This window comes from Lissotriton vulgaris, chromosome 7 (assembly GCF_964263255.1).
Source record: "Lissotriton vulgaris chromosome 7, aLisVul1.2, whole genome shotgun sequence".
In the NCBI taxonomy this organism is placed as follows: domain Eukaryota; kingdom Metazoa; phylum Chordata; class Amphibia; order Caudata; family Salamandridae; genus Lissotriton; species Lissotriton vulgaris.
In genome coordinates this window covers 1,191,220,264-1,191,237,453 of record NC_141695.1, presented here as the reverse complement: position 1 = coordinate 1,191,237,453, position 17,190 = coordinate 1,191,220,264, and the positions used below count along the sequence as shown (strand labels likewise).

Here is a 17,190-nt window from a genome sequence, read left to right as displayed (position 1 = left end):
CAGGAAACCCTTTGTCCAAGCTCCCCTCACTGGAAGGACTCCCAGCTGCAGGGGGTCAGACTTGTGTCTGTGGTGGCAGCATCCATTTTGTGATGCTGAGGCTCGAGTTAACTTTAACCGGGGTTCACAGTTACATACATGTCGTGTCCCTCTAGAAGGGTGGAATGCTAACCCCGTCGCCAGAATTGGCGAGGGGTTAGTATTCCAATTCGTATGACACCTTACTCGATATGTTTTGATAAAGCGATACCAAAGATAGCATTTAACCGCGAGGATTATAATGCACTTAAGAGTATATGGTATGCATTATCGTGGAACAGTTATTAGGACTTGGTTCCGCAAGCTGCAAACGGGCTCAGCTCATGCCAGAGCACCATCTCACACGATTCCAAGCACTCTGCCTTCAGGATTGTCAAGGCCTGCCATAGGAGTGACTGATAGGAATCTGTGTGTCCATTTTTAGGGTTAGATATAGGTATACTATATCTAAAGCAAAGGGTGATTACACCACCTTGCCCCAGCTGTCGTGCAGCCAGTTGTGTCAGATTTAGATGGCCATCCAGGGGTGGCATAATACATGCTTCAGCCCCTAGTAGGCCCTGGGTACACCTATGCCCTGAGTTACAGGGTCTGATAAGGTGGCCCAGTACCAATTGGATAATGCACCTAGGGTACACGTTGTAATTTAGTGAGAGAACAGCTAGGCTGTGGGTCTGATTAGCAGGCCCACAGCCAGAGAAAGTCGTAAACCAGGGAAACAAAAGCAAAAAATCTGGGTGATCATAGGATTGCAGACCCTACTCTCCTACACCGGGTTTGCCTCGAAACTGGAATTTCCCCCTGGTTCTTATTTTGGGACCACTGAGGGGTTTGAACCCTCTGTTGAGCCCCTCTCCCACTGTTGCTCTTGAAGCGGCGTTTGAATTCTTTTTTCTTTTCCAAACCCACCGCTTTCACTGTATCTAGTTCCGTCTTCATTCGGGTCAATTCTTCGTCAGCATGTTCCCCAAAGAGAGCGGAACCCGAAAAGGGGAGATTAAGGATGCGATGCTGAGCATCCGGCTTCAGACCTGTAAGGCGCAACCAGGCCGACCTCCTGGCACAAACTCCATGTGAATAGGAATGCGCCGCAAGTACAGCACCATCTGCAGCCGTGCTTATCTGATTCGCCACCAGACATCCTTCTGTCACAGTCTCTTCAAAATCCTGCTGGTCTTCCTTTGGCAGTTTGGATTTGAACCTTTCCATGGAGTCCCATAAGGCTCTGTCGTATCGACCCAGAAGCGCAGCCGCACTGGAAACCTTAAGAGTGGATGCAGCTGAGTTGCAAACCTTGCGACCCCAGGAGTCTTGAGATTTGCTGTCCTTGTCTGGTGGGACTGAAAAGGAACCAGCAACTGCATGCGTCTTCCTCGCCGCTGCCACAATTACAGAGTCTGCTGGAGGGTCAGATTTTACAAAAACCGGGTCAGAAAAGGCCGGTTTGTATTTCTTTTGAATGCGGGCTGGCACCGCTCTGATAGCCACTGGAGTTAGGAAAACCTCTTTGACAGGATCCATAATCCCCGGGACTAAAGGCAGCAGAGGACGGGAGATAGCTTTTTTGTGTAAAGTCTCAAAAATGACTGTCGTTGTAACCTGAGGGACAGACATTTCAATGTTCAGTTTCAGTGCTCCTCTTTGCAGGACATCTAGATACGTGCCAATGTCATCCACTGGGGAGGATCTGGACGTAGGACTGTCCATCAACGTAGGGGAGTAGTCCCTCTTGGAAGACCTGGTAGAAGAGGTAGATGAAGTAGACTGAGTTCGTCGACGTCTACGGTGAGCACTGCGCCTCCTCTCCCGCGATCTTTTTGAACGCTCCTCCAGTCTAGGAGAGCGAGATCTGATACGATCTTCTGAACGAGGTCTTCTGGGAGATCGGGACCTTCTGGGAGATCTGGTTGGTGTTCCCACAGGTGATTTGCACCTGGGAGGACTACGCTTGTCCATCTCCTCTACCAGATTGTGAAGAGGAGACCTGTGTTGTGGGCTGGCATATTCTTGCAAACGCTTGGTAGCCCCAGAATTTCGTCAATGGTCCAAAGACTTGTACCATCTAGGTGACAGTCTGACCTGCTCAGCCGAAGGATCTGGCCGACGCTCAGGAGATCTGCGCACAGGACTTCAGGACTTTGAAGATGCAGTTGAGGAGCCAGAGGACCGTGAAGTGGAATGACGGGAAGCTGACTCCGTTACCATGATCACATCTGAATTCCTCGACGTCGAGCGTTCTTCCCTCGCCGCCGAACGCCTTCGGGGAGTCGGCGGGTCAAACAATCTCGACTTCGAATGTCCATGTGAGGATCTATGGTCTCTCGACGTCGAGCGGCGATGACCAGCGGTCGACTGAGTTCTCTGTCTCGACGTCGAACGGCGATGACCGGCCGTCGACTGAGCTCTCTGCCTCGACGTCGAACGGCGATGCCCAGCCGTCGACGGAGCCCTCTCTCTCGACGTCGAACGACTATGTCCAGTCGTCGACGGAGGTTTCTCTCTAGACGTCGAACGACTATGACCAGTCGTCGACAGAGCTCTCTGCCTCGACGTCGAATGGCGATGACCAGCCGTTGACGGAGTCTTCTGTCTCGACGTTGAGTGCCTGTGCGACGACGGTGGAGGGGTATTGGACACCCTCGACGAGACACTAACAGAGACTGCGTCCTCGACGCCGATCGACAAGTTACTGTCGACGGCGGAGGGGTCTTGGTCCTCGACGCCGAAAGCTGCTTCTTGGACGGCGGAGGGGTCACACTTCTCGACGCCGGTCGTCGCCTGGATGACGACGGCGGAGGAGGAGTGACCTCCCTCGACGCCGATCGTCGCCTGGTTGACGACGGCGGAGGGGCCTTTGATCTCGACGCCGACCGTCGCCCGGTTGCCGGGGGCGGAGTCACATCTCTCGACGCCGATCGTCGCCTGGTTGACGACGGCGGAGGGGATCTCGACGACTGAATTGGATCCTTTGACGTAGTCGACGTACCTGTTCTTCTTTTCGACGGCCTTTTTGATGCCAAACGATCCACCGGTGGTTCTTTTCTCAGCGCCAAGCCTGACGCTGAGGCTGAAGGGATGGAAGACCTGTGTTTTGAAGATGTTTTAGTCTTCTTGCAACCCTTCTTCCCCGGAGACCTTCCTCTGGATGACCTATGAGCCAGGCCATAGATGCAAATTCTCTCCCTGTCTTTGAGAGTTCTTCCTGACAGGTGCTCGCAGTGAGGACAGGTGCCTGGATCATGTTCTTCAGGCAGATACAGGATACAAACGTCGTGGTTGTCTGATTTTGCCTTCTTGTTACCACAAGGACACTCAAAAAGTGAAGGCATTTTCCACTGAAAATGCTCAGTAAACTGACTAAAAAAGGCAGTTCCTTACTTGACAAGATGAAAAATGTCAAAGTAAGTGAAAAAAGTTGTTCAAAGTGAGCAATTTTCTGTCAGAAAACAGAAATTAGTGGAGCTGTGTAACCAGGATCGTTCCTGAAGGTGCCGGAAAGAACAACTGACCTAACTGTCACCCCGGGGCATGATGGGATACAGAGGGTCAGGGGTGCCTTAAAGGCACGGTGTCAGTTTATTGCTATTCAGCTACAGGTTAGCTTTTCAGTCTTATTAGACTGTGTGTTTGCAATGCAGCCTGGGAGCTTCCTATGCTTCCAGTGAGTTATGAGAATTTCTACTGCTTTCTGAGCATTAAAGCAGTTTCTAAACAATCTTTGGTGTTGTTTCTCATGTTTCTAATGCTTATTATTCATGTATGGTGGAAATTCTTCACAGAACATTTCAGCTCTGATGTCATTTGGCTGTTATTGCATGTTTTTATATATCTATACTACTATTATAAAGAGAGAACTTGCACCTTTAGGCAAGGTAAACTCAAGAACTACAGCGCCAATCCACACACCAAAGACATCTTAGAAAACCTCAGGGCAAGCAGAAGGACATAGGCTACATAAAAATAAAAATAAAAAGTTTTTTAAAATGTTAATAAATTTAAAAAAGTAGTCCCTTGCAACTAGCGCCGGCCGCGACGTCTGCGTGACGGGAGGAGCGGCGTTTACGAAAACCAGGAAGAGCAGACGACATGAGCGACGTGAGGGGAGGAGCGGCGTTGACCACAACCAGGAAGAGCGGAGGACAACAGCGCCGGTAGGAGCTGCGAGAACCGGAGCAGCAGTGGCAGTGAGAGGTACGTTGCTGGGGCGGGAGGGAGTCGGCGGGTGCACCAAGCGGGCTTTAATGTTTATGGAGTCCGGGCGGGAGGCGAGGCGGGGGGGGGGGGGCTGCTACAACTTAATTCGAGTCGAGGCGGGCGGGACGGGAGTCGGAGAACATGCTGCCCCAGCCACCGTCTGCCCCGGGGTAAACATGCAGCCCCAGCCCCCTTCAGCCCCAGGCAACGCTGGGGCGGGCTGGTAGTATATATATATATATATATATATATATATATATATGTATTTATATATATATATATATATATGTGTGAAGAACCAACAAGAAGAATACGCCGAACTCCCAGAAGTGTAATTCAAACCTTTTATATACGACACACACCAAGCTTTCAGTCTTTAAAATGCCACAAGTGCCAATACGCGTTTCAACTTCCATCTTTCTCAGGTGGCACTGGTTCATCGCTCGCTGTTCCTCTCGCCGCGCCTTTTGGCTGATACTAGGCATTTTGGGAATTGTAGTCCCGATATTGAAACACGTGGGAGTCTGTTTAGTACACCTTCATTATAGCCGAGTGCTTTTGTTATATATATATATATATGTATGTATATGTATATATATGTGGGGCACATAATATAGTGTTTCCGGGGTCCCGCGCATGGGCGGGAATATTCTAATGCTTATGACTTTGATGAGGATCTCTTGGAAGAGAACAGTGTTCTTCTTGATCCTCCAGATCAACGACCTCTTCGGTCCCGAAGATGTTTTCTGGAACAGGCGCTGATCTCTGAGACTTTAATCGAGCCGCGTGTGGATTCCGAAGAATTTTCTTCGACCTGAACCGGACACAGGCCATACAGTTGGCTTTGTTGTGATCCGGGGACAGGCACTTGTTGCACATCGGGTGGACATCGATGTGCGGGTATTTTGCATTACAAAGTGGACACCTTTGGAATGGGCTTCTTTCCATTGTAGATCAAAGATCGGGTCGAAAGTGGAAGAGAAACCGTCTGATTCCTCGATGTCCTCTCGAAGCAAAGGTATCGGTACCGAACGAAGCAATACCAACGCTGTTGAAAGCCTTTTGGCTCCGTAGAAAGTTTTCCTAACTTGAGCTAAGATGGTAACATCCGAACCCAATGGTGGAAAAAAACAATCTGAGGATGAAGGGGATGCCCATGCGCACTGTAGTCCAGAGGAGGAGCCACCTATCTCGTGATACTTCAAAGACTCTTCCAGGACAACAATGTGCAATCATCCGGACCCAACACTAGGCGGCGATCTATGCACAGATATGAATTCAGCAGCCCACATGCCTCGAACATTCCCTGAAGGATCGCCCATTCCCAGATCTGTTGAGCTTCTTGAGACAATGGATGAGATCCGGTTCCTCCTTCCTTGTTCACATAGAGCATGGCCGTGGTGTTGTCCGTCCTGATAAGCACTTGCGAACCTCCCAGGCGAGGAAGAAAAGCTTGCAGAGCCAGTCTCATCGCCCTTAGCTCCAAAAGGTTGATGTGAAGTCGTTTCTCCTGGGGCGACCAATGACCGCTGACATGCAGGTCTTGCATTACTGCTCCCCAACCCTCCAATGACGCGTCCGTTGTTACTACTTGAGGAGACGGGTCGCTTACGAAGGATAGACCTTGGGACAAGTTGTTTTGATCTGCCCACCATAAGGCCGCTTCTGCAGAGGACGCATTCTTAGTCTGCAATGAGGGATTAGGGGAATACATGATTAAATTACCCCCAGCAGAGATTTGTAGCGGCGTACTGAAAGACACCTTCTTTCTTGTAAGTCCTGAGCCAAGGTCTGTAATTTCTCCCTCCTTTCCAGAGTAGGGAAGGCTCTTCAGAGCTTTGAACCAAGGATGGCTCCCAGGAAACGAGCTTGTCTGTCCACCCCTTCCTCTCTATCATTCCAGAGGCTTTCTTGGTAAAAGGGGAAGTTTTTCTATGAAAGAAACTTGGCAGGCTGTGCTGAATTTTGGTGGAATATCTAGTTGAAGTACTGGACAGTGTAGCCTGATAGGTATAGGCTGCATTATTTGTCTTTACATTCTCTCTTGTCAATGCAGGACAGCACATAAAGACAGCATAAGAGATTATTTTTGATTGCTCCGGGGTCCCCGCACATGAGCGGGACTATTCACTAGATTATGACTATACACAGAGATCACCAACTACAGAAGCAGGGTTCCGCCCCGCCCATTCCACTGAGACTGTAATCTTAGCTGTACTGGACACCTCGCGAGGTAATGCTGATCGGGAAATCCCCCAGGCCCTGTGTAGGAGAGTAGGGTCTGCAATCCTATGGTCACCCCCGATTTTTGCTTTTTGCTTCACTGGTTTACGACTTTCCCTGGCTGTGGGCCTGCTAATCAGACCCACAGCCTAGCTGTTCTCTCTCTAAATTGACAACCATGTACCTTAGGCGCATTTACCAATATGTACTGGGCCCCCTTATCAGTCCCTGTACAGTGTACTATAGGTACCCAGGGCATAGGTGTACCCAGGGCCTACCAGGGGCTGAAGCATGTATTATGCCACCCCTGGCTGGCCATCTAAACAGACACAACTGGCTGCACGACAGCTGGGGCAAGGTGGTGTAATCACCCTTTGCTTTAGTTATAGTTACCTATATCTAAACCTAAAATGGACACATATATTCCTATCAGTCACTCCTATGGCAGGCCTTGACAATCCTGAAGGCAGAGTGCTTGGAATCGTGTGAGATGGTGCTCTGGCATGAGCTGAGCCCGTTTGCAGCTTGCGGAACCAAGTCCTAATAGCTGTTCCATGATAACGCATACCATATACTCTTAAGTGCATTATAATCCTCACGGTTAAATGCCAACTCTGGTATCGCTTTATCAAAACATGTCGAGTAAGGTGTCATACGAATTGGAATACTAACCCCTCGCCAATTCTGGCGACGGGGTTAGCATTCCACCCTTCTAGAGGGACACGACATGTATGTAACTGTGAATCCCGGTTAAAGTTAACTCAAGCCTCAGCATCACAAAATGGATGCTGCCACCACAGACACGAGTCTGACCCCCTGCAGCTGGGAGTCCTTCCAGCGAGGGGAGCTTGGACAAAGGGTTTCCTGTCAGGGGCGGTGCTAGCACCATCCCAGACAGGGTTTTGTGTATTCTGGGTAGGCAGGGCTTTACAGGAAGGTGACTGCAAGTGGCACCCCGGTGCTCACTACGCATCTGCCGGCTAGAACCAGTTCCAAGGGCACACCAGCCCCTGGCCTGGGTAAAGTCCGGCATGGGAGAGGGGTGTAACCACCCCCCCTTCCTGGTCCCACCCCTAGGGCAGGACCTAGTCGCGTACCCACCCCTTTCTTTAGGATAAAGGCAGTAGCGGGGACCCTTCCAAATTAGATCATCTTTGAATCAAGAAACTACTTTCTACGAAAGGAACTCTCGACTTCTTCTTAAGATTGCTCCCTTGTGGCTAAGGAGTAGTCACCCTGCATCCGCAGTGACTGATAGGAATCTGTGTGTCCATTTTAGGGTTAGATATAGGTATACTATATCTAAAGCAAAGGGTGATTACACCACTTTGCCCCAGCTGTCGTGCAGCCAGTTGTGTCAGATTTAGATGGCCAGCCAGGGGTGGCATAATACATGCTTCAGCCCCTGGTAGGCCCTGGGTACACCTACGCCCTAAGTTACAGGGTCTGATAAGGTGGCCCAGTACCAATTGGAAATGTACCTAAGGTACATGGAATCCATTTTTGAGAGAGAGCAGTAGGCCTGGGGTCCTGATTGGCAGGGTTCCAGGCCAACTAAGTCGGAAAACCAGCAAAACACTAGGCAAAAAGTTGGGGCAACCATAGTCAGGTATCCACCTTCCTACACCTATTACCTACCTCAAGTTAGTATAGCGTGGTCCCAGCGATCCTACAGCCTCTGGACAGCTCCATTCCTATTATTGACTTTCCCATTCCACTTACTTAGTATATGGTTTGTCGTGCCCCTAGGGCACCATTGTAAATCGTGTAACTTGAACGTATTTTTCCTAAGAGTTTGTCATGTGCTTAGCCCTCTGACCTCAAAGAGTTCAGAGGTGTATGTTAGTTAATAAATACATTTTTATTTTCATAACAACCTGTGTGGTGTCCTTTCACTTGGTATTCAAGGGGTTGTATGTGGTAAAACAGCTGGCTTCACATGCCAAAAGAGTTTAGCCTAAGACTGCTTTGTCCATGCTACCACTAGGATAGCTGGTCTATAAGGTTGACTTACAACCAATCACCATAAGGGTTGGGTGGACTGATACAAGGTGATCACTAGAACTAGTGAGCATCATATATCAGGCCAACTTCTCACACCCTGGTCCTCTTGGACCTCTCTGCCGCGTTCGACACGGTCGATCATGACATCTTAATGGACTGTGTCGAACAGGCTGGCATCGGTGGCCGAGCCCGTAGCTGGATTGCGTCCTTCCTCAGCAGCCGCACCCAAGCGATACGCTTGGCCCCCTTCACTGCCTCTAAATTACTCACGTCCTGTGGAGTCCCTCAGGGATCCTCACTTTCCCCTTTGCTATTTAATTTGTATCTGCTACCCCTGATTAAGTCTCTGAAGGCTAATAAAACTATCACCTTCAATTATGCTGATGATCTTCAGTTGATCTTTACGATCGATAATTCCCCCCCCCCCCCCGAGTCTATCCAGCAATTCAAGGGCACCATGCTCCACATCCGTCAGTGGATGGATCAAAACCACCTGAAGCTGAACCCTGGTAAGATCGAGATTATCCTGAATGGGAGCAGTCAAACCTTCTGGGGCCCACACTATTGGCCCACAGAACTGTGTTTCCCCCGCTACTCCCTCTTCCTCAGTAAAAAGCCTAGGGGTGACTGTTAATAATGATCTATCCTTGAAAACCCATATAGGCACAGTGGTATCCACCTGCTTTTTTCAGGTGCGCAGGATTAGGAAGATCAGTCGCATGCTCACCCATTCGGCTCTGATTCAGGTGGCGATAGCCTTGGTGCTATCTCACCTGGACTACGCCAACTCTATCTACCTGGGCTTATCGCTTTTTCTCAGCAAGCGCCTCCAGCTAGTTCAGAACCAGGAGGCTAGATTAATCCATCAGCAACCAAGATGGCAATCTGCCAGACCCCTGCTGAGAAAACTTCATTGGCTTCGCATCTCTCAACGCACAGTATTCAAGATGGCCTGCATTATTTTCAAGTCCCTGCACGGTCGCAGCCCCAAATTCATTAAATGTGTTTTACCTAGGTACACCCCCTTCCGCACCCTCCGTTCTGCCAGTCTTCAACTTTTGGTCACTCCATCTTCTAAGCTACAACGGCAGGGCGGTTATAGGTTTGCAACTCTAGCTCCTAGACTGTGGAATTCCCTTCCTTTAGAAATTCGATCCTGTAACAACCTCCTGAGTTTTAGGAAAATGTTAAAAACTTGGCTGTTCTCACAGGCCTGTGTGTAAGCCGCCCCAGGTTCAGGTACAGGCTATAGCTAGCGCAGAGAAACCACCCGGTGAACGTGCGCTATATAAGAAATTATTAACATAACATAACTTAACACAGCCTCCAGGGATGTGTAGCGCCCTCTTTTACACATTAAGTGGGATCCTCAAAGATCTAAAGAATATTCTCAAAATACAACACAGCAGGTCACGCTTCTACACAAATTTGCTATTGAAGCGTGACTACTCCTGTTCTCAAGGGGAGGCTATCGCCTTGTGTAAGTTGCCACCTTTCGTGATGCGGAGAAACCGGCCTCCAGCTTGAGAAAATGACCCGCTGAAGGCGACTAAAAAGGGCCGGTGATGTACCAGTCACGGTGTTTGAGTTGCCCCTTAATGTAACTATATACTTCGGCGTAATAGTGCTTTACCAACATAGGACTCTGCTCAGCTTGGTGCTGTTAACCCTTCGGGAATCTACTTTCAGAGGACTGCTGCAGGCAGAGGAGCAACTAGAATCACATTTTGGGGTGAGGGAGGGCTACTAAAAATGTTTGGGGGGGGGGGGCTAATTCTTCCAGCAATAGGCAGAGTGGAGATGCAGGGGCTCTAAGAAGGGATGCAAAAAACAGCAGAGCCTCGTTAACAAGAAAATGGTCTTTCAATGACCTATGAAGTACTCGGGTGCGGCTGCGATAAGACGGATGCTAGATTGGGAAGCTGTATCGGCCCGGGATGACACTGGGGCGAGGAGTTGCACACCTGGCTGCAAGCACGTCACCCCAACAGTGTGGAGACTGTGGCTTAGAAAGCTAATGACTACACAAAGCCGAAGGCACGGGCAAAACCTAATTTTTACCCTAATAAGGATCAAAGTTAATAAGCACCGCTGAGGGAGATATCACTGATCGACCGGGATGTGAGGAACCGGCCCGAGTGAGTCTTGCATCCACACCAGGAAAGCCCACCCATAAAACAATACACATCCAAATAAATAAAATAAACCTCCAAAATTGTTGACCTCAAAGGCTCGGGAAGGGGAAACCGCACTGCCCAGCCCTCAGGCCAATTGACCTCTGACCAAACAAAAGAGAGCTGGTTCCAAGAGCACGCATCCACCTTACATTAGCTGAGCGAATAGGCAGCGCTGGAAACTAATACTTTCAGCACAGGCCGAGCCAGCCCAGCCTGCTAATCCTCGTCATATTGCGCTAAATCACGCAACCTAAACTGCCTGAGCAACAGACCTAAAAGGCATCGCCAGGAGGCCTCCAAAAAAGGGGGAGAGAGGTTAGACTCACCGTAGGAATTCACAGACGCCCGACAAAGCCTTCAGGTACACAACTGCGACACGACAGCAGAGACAGAAATATTGCAGCCTTGAGGGAAAGCGCAGTGCCTTTAAAGAAAAACAATCAAAACAAGACGTGCGCGTGCACTGCCAAAACCGGTCGTGGGGCGGGACTTCCGCTTTCTGCTGGAAGCCCGCGCCCACGGAGTGGCTGGCCAGAGGAGCAGTGGTGACGCAGGGCTCCCATGCCCGAGAGAGAGCCCCGCGGAGGCTGCAGAAGTCCGGAGTTGCGCCGATGCGGTGAGTGGGGCTTAGTTGTACTTGGGGTGGCGGCGGGATTGTCTCTGTGCGCTCGTGATTGCGGCGGCGGGGGGGGGGGGGGGGGGGGAGCTGGGGGTGGTTGTGTCTCTGTATGTGTGTGCTCGTGTGTGCGTGTGCGAAAGCAGGGGGAGGTGTGGCTGTGTGTGTTGGAGGCTTTCAAGGGAAACAGGAGATGGTGAACGCGCGAGCGACCAGATCCGATTACTGAGGCTGCGCGTGCCCATCTCTTGTCTCCCTTTTGGCTCCTTGGAAGCAGAACCACCGACAATAGGCCTCGCTCTGCGACAGGGCTTTCGCCCTGTATCGCAGGTGCGAGATCTAAAAACTCACCGGGGGGGGGCACTCCTTTGGCAACTGATTTGTGATCCTTAGTGGAGCAGATGCTGGGTCTTATAACCTCATGAAGAACTCTAAGATTTGGACTCACAACTGAGGAGTATAGAATTCGATTCAGGGAGCTCAGAAAACCAAAGTCAGCCCTGAGTGGAATTTTCAGACTACTCAGTTAAAACACTAGATGGCTGGTTGACTGGAAGCAAAGTACAAGATTATGATGGTCTATATAATTTGTTTATGAAAGAACACATTAAGTAATTGCACTGATGAAAAGTTGCATCAGTATGTGGTAAACCTAGGCCAATTTCTCCCCAAAAATTGGGAAAGAAGGCGGACCATTGGGTCAAGAAAAGGGTGTCCACTGGGGGTAACCAAAAGAAAGGGGTTACAAAACCTCCGCAGAGGAAAGACAGTGAGCCTCAAAGACAAAAGTAAGGAGTCCCAGGTAGCCCCCCAAAAACCTGACCATGGGGGAGGGCCCAAAGACACCTTGTGAGAAAGTGCCCTCTTTCTTGCATGGTATGCCCCCACTTTTTGCTGAATTACTGATGTTCTCTGACTGAGTGTGCCCTGGGCTCCTGCTAATCAGGTACGCAGGGCCTATGTTCCTTCCCTAAAACTTCATTAAAGCCTAAAACCCAATTGGCATCTCTGGCCACATGTCAGACCCTGGTAAATGGTACCGCGGGAACCGAGGGCACTGTGACCAGAGAAGGCCTCTAAGGGCTGCAGCACGTTTTGTGCCACCCTTAGAGGCACTGTACCCTGACACACACACTGCCTTTTACAGGCTGCGTGTCCTGGTGCAGAACAAAGTGAAGAGTAGGCATGGCACACATACCTGTGTGCCATGCCCACAAACCACTGCCCTGGCATACATTATTCACCCCTCTAGCTGGGCGCCCTATGCCAGAAGTGAGGATAAAGGTGCACGAGCCCTGTACCCCTACAGTACCCAGGTCCATTTCTGGGTAGTGTAAGTGCAGTGCTGCCATTAAGAGTATATGGTGCTGGGAGCTTGTCATTACGAACGCCACAGCACCGTAACGGCTACACTGAAGACTGGGAAGTTTGGTATCAAGCTTCTCAGCACATTAAACCCACACTGATGCTAGTGTGAGATTGAACAGAGGGTATTTTAGAGATGCCACCTGAAACTCGACCAACTACCAGTGACCTGACTGAGTGGCTGCCTACGCTGCCTCGACCAGACATGTTTCTGGACCCCTGGATCGAGAGCTGTTGCTCTCAGGGGCGCGAAAAAAATGCACATCCTGGGACGAGGTGCCAAGCCTCCTCCCCCAGGATGGGCAGGGTTCACGAATGAGAACCTTCAAAGGCATGCCGCCTTTGTGAGCCTCTACAGACCATTTTGCACCCCTGTCAAATCCACCCCTAGAGTGGGGGAGGCGAGGTGAAGCATAACCTTGAGACTCCGCCATCTTGAGGATGGGGGGACCCAGCCAACCAGGGACAGGCTCCCCCTCACACTGGAGAGTGGCAGAATAGGGGGTGTACCCACCCCAGGGAAGAGACCCATTGGTCCCTCCCCTTTACCTAACTAACGCCCCTAAATTTATTATTTAGGGGTCACCCTGAACCTTCCTTCCTCAGATGCAGGAACCACAAGAAAAGAAGATAAGGACGAAAAGCAGTGCAGAGCTCACAAGAGGACGACGCCCACTGACTTGGCACTAACCCTACAGGCCTGTTTCCCCTTGAACCTGCTCCTGTGAAATCCCGGTGTGTCCTGCAGCTAGCAACCTCAAAGAACCCAGAGGACCTGCCTGCCTTTACTTCAAAGACTAAATCTCCTGTGAACACCGGACTTGATCGAACTGCAGCTTCTAGTGCCAGCCAGAAACTGCGAATTCAGCCCACTCTGCACCCGCTGAACCCGGCCCAAGCGAACCCCGGAGTCTAACCCCAGAACTTTAAATCCCGCAGTCGTTAACTTACCTGCACACCGATAACCTGTTTTTCCTCCAAAGGATAACATTGACAATTTTCCCTCAAAAAAACGACAAAGTGTGGAGTTTTGAAAACTAAAGATATTCTTTAAAAATCGTACAAAAACCATAGGGTGTTTTTTCACCTGTTTACAAGAAATGTCCCAGTGCTGAACCTAGGCATCCAGCACAGAGATAGAAAAAGTAACGTAAAAGTAACTTACCTGCAATTTATTGAAAAAGCCTATTCATTCCAATATAATGTATTTGCTAAGTGTTGCATACTTATGCTCCCCTGTAAATCAAACAAAGTACAATTTCTATTGCATTTTCAAACTTCTATATCCAGTAGCTTATTACTGAACATTATTTAATGCTTACCTGTACCAGGCTTGCTTGGTTCTAAACATAAACAGTATATTTTTATACAACAACAATTGGCCAAGAGTTCAGTTCTTGAGTGCGTGAATTCATTTGCTGACTGACTGTGTACATTAAATGCTTAATGCTTAACACTGTCCTCTGATACTGCCTACTGCTCGGCCAAGCTAACACTATTAGAGAGTAAGGTTCTAACTTTAACCTTGCCTACCTATGGGGACTCTGACTTTTTACACACTGTACCTCACTTTGGTGCAGTACATATAGAGCCAGTGTCTTACACAACTCACAAACTAAAACTGGGTACCAAGGTAAAAATTGGGATCCCCACAGGGTATGGTGTGACAACTGCCAAAAGGTAGGACATAACACCAAGGACCCTAGCTGTCCTAAACAAATGACAGCACCTAGTGTAGCTCCAGGGGTTGCCAGTGTAGCTTTAGAGGGAGATTCCTCAGATGAGGAAGCTCTCCTAGCCTTCAAATAGAAAACGGGCCCAAAAGGTGAGTTGGAGATTCCAGAGGGGAGTAGACACTTCCACCGCCCCCAGCCCTCGCGCTGAGAGATAGAGATACCTTTGCCAGTCACACTGTGTTGCATGACAGGTTGGCTCTCTCAAACCAGTAAGTTCCAGGGGAAACAAAAAGAGTAAGGACTGTCCCAGGGGGTGTCACTGTTAGGCCTGTGGCTGTAGTGCTCCTAGAAATAGCTTGGTCCCTTAGATGGAGAAAGGTGGTACTCAGTAAAGACCTCCCCCTTGATTGTCTCCTTGGGAATGACCACCCAGAGGTTGGTCTGAGCCAAAGAGGTACTGGTCCAATGCCGCATCTCACCCACGAAACCTGGGGGGCTCAACCTGCAGCTAAGCCCCAAAAGAAAAAGAAGAAACAGTGTAGGAAAGGTGGGCAACTGTTAGCCACAGTTCCAGTGGTCCAGGGCGATTCTATCCCAGTAAGGGAAAACTCCAAAATTGGCACTGGTGAAGTCCCTCCTAGCCAACAAAAAGACATGACTACACAGGCAACGGTCTAGCCTGAATTGGTGGCTCCTCAGCTGGCAGAACAGAGGGTGGAAGAAGGGTGTTTACTACCAAGTGTAGTGACCCCACCTTAAAACAGCAGACTACTTCCCAAATGCAAATAAGCCTGTAAGTTAGCTACTTCCCCTACCAGTAAAGAGCTAGAGGTGTTCTGGGCACTGATAGCTGTCAGTAGTCTCTACTGGGTGTTAGCCTTCATGGCTGCAGTGTCCTCGACATGGTGGCCTAGCCCCCTGCCAAATAGCAAGATAGTCCTCCTGACCCTATTGGTCATGGTGGGGTTTGCTCAAGCTGTGGGTGACCTCTGTGGGTAAGCTGGGCTTTGCCCTAGCTAAGTTAGAATATGAAGAGATAGGCACCTCTGAACCCAAACAAAAAAATGGAGTGAAGACACTAAAGAGCTAGGAAACGAGCTGTTGAGGAAGGCCAGCTCCCCAAAAGGACTGAACTGGACAGAAGGATATAAGGCAGAGTAGGTCCTGCAACTTTCAAACCACTTCCTCTACTCTTCCTTGCCTGAAAGACCAAGAAGACTCTCCTGGCCTTTGGGGGTGTTGGGCCAGGATGTTTGCACTTTGTTTTTCTTCGAAGAAGTCTTCCTAGTCACGAGGTAGGTGACTCGCTCCATTCGGTTATAGTGCGTTTGGTCATCGACTCATCTTCAGAATGTTTTCCCACAGAGGGTGAGAGAATGGAGGAGTAGTAAATAATAGAGATGTCCATGTGTACGTATGAATAGTAACAAGAGAAGTACAGCAGCTACAGGTATCCGGGGAGGTGGGTGGGCACATGAGATGCTACAGCTCTACATGCCATCAGATGCACACTGGGTAAGTAGCATTTTCCGTTCGAGGCATGTGAGCTGTAGATCATATGCTTATGCATAGACTATACAGCAGTCTTCCCTAAGCGGTGGCTATCCTGTAACTGATGGAGTTGTCTGCAACAGCGTTTTAAGTACTGCTTGGCCCACATTTGCTTGTTGTCTGGCTAACACATCTACATAATAATGCTATGTGAATGTGTTTGGTGTGGGCCATGTTGCAGCTTTGCAGATGTCAGTAATAGGAATGTCCCCTAAGAAAGCAATAGTAGCCCCTAGCTTACGAGTGGAATGTGCTTTAGGGGGTACCATTCGAGTCCTTTTGACTTTTGCATAGCAGATCTAAATACATTTAACGATCCACCTCCCAATACCCAATTTGGATATAGGATTGCCCTTGTGATGTGGTGCAAAAGCAACAAAGTTGTTTGGTCTTATGAAAACATTTCGTTCTTTCAGTGTAATACAACAGTAGTTTTCTAACATCTAAGATGTGTAGAGCTCGTTCTGCAACAGAGTCAGGTTGAGGGAAGAAAACCGGTTATTCAACCGACTGATTTATGTGGAATGCAGATACTACCTTAGGTAGGAATTTGGGATTGGTACGAAGAACCACTTTATCTTTGTGTAGCTGGAAAAAATGTTCTTCTATTGTTAGTGCCTGAAGTTCACTCACTCTCCTCAATGAAGTGATTGCAATGAGGAAAGCTGTTTTCCTAGAGAGGAACTGTAGTTCACGTTTGTGCATGGGTTCAAATGGTGGGCCCATTAACCTTTTGAGGACTATATTAAGATTCCACACTGGGGCAGGTGGAAGTCTTGGTGGTATAACTTGTTTTAATCCTTCCATAAATGCTTTCATTACAGGCACTCTAAAGAGCGATAAATGTTGCCTATTTTGAAGATAGGCTGCAATTGAAGTGAGATGCAGTCTGATGGATGCATAGGCCAATGATGATTGCTGCAAATGTAACAGGTAACAGAGAATATTTTGTATGGAAGCATCAAGAGGGTTGATGTTATTGCAATAGATAACACATTGCTTCCAGTTGGCTGTGAAGCAGGCTCTTGAGGTAGGCGTTCTGGTCTCCTTAATAATGTTCATACAGTCTGGTGGAAGGTTCAGATAACCAAACACTATGACTTCAGGAGCCAGATCGCAAGGTTCAATCGTTTGGGATCTGGATGTTTGATTTCTCCATGACTCTGTGTGAGGATACTGGGAGTTAAATGTAATGTTTTATGCAGTACCAGAAAAAGTTCCAAAAGGGTTGTGAACCAGGGTTGACGTGTCTATGTTGGAGCTACTAGGATTAGTGTGAGATGTTTTCCGGAGTCTCCGAACCACTGATGGAACGAGTTGGAGAGGTGGAAAAGCGTAAGCAAAT

General features: G+C 49.0%; 1 protein-coding gene across 1 annotated transcript in view; it reads right to left on the bottom strand.

Moving 5' to 3' along the window:
* Nucleotides 1–17,190, bottom strand: part of SRCAP (Snf2 related CREBBP activator protein) — a 1,720,489-nt gene that overhangs the window by 1,247,704 nt on the left and 455,595 nt on the right. The gene's annotated exons all lie outside the window — the stretch shown is intronic.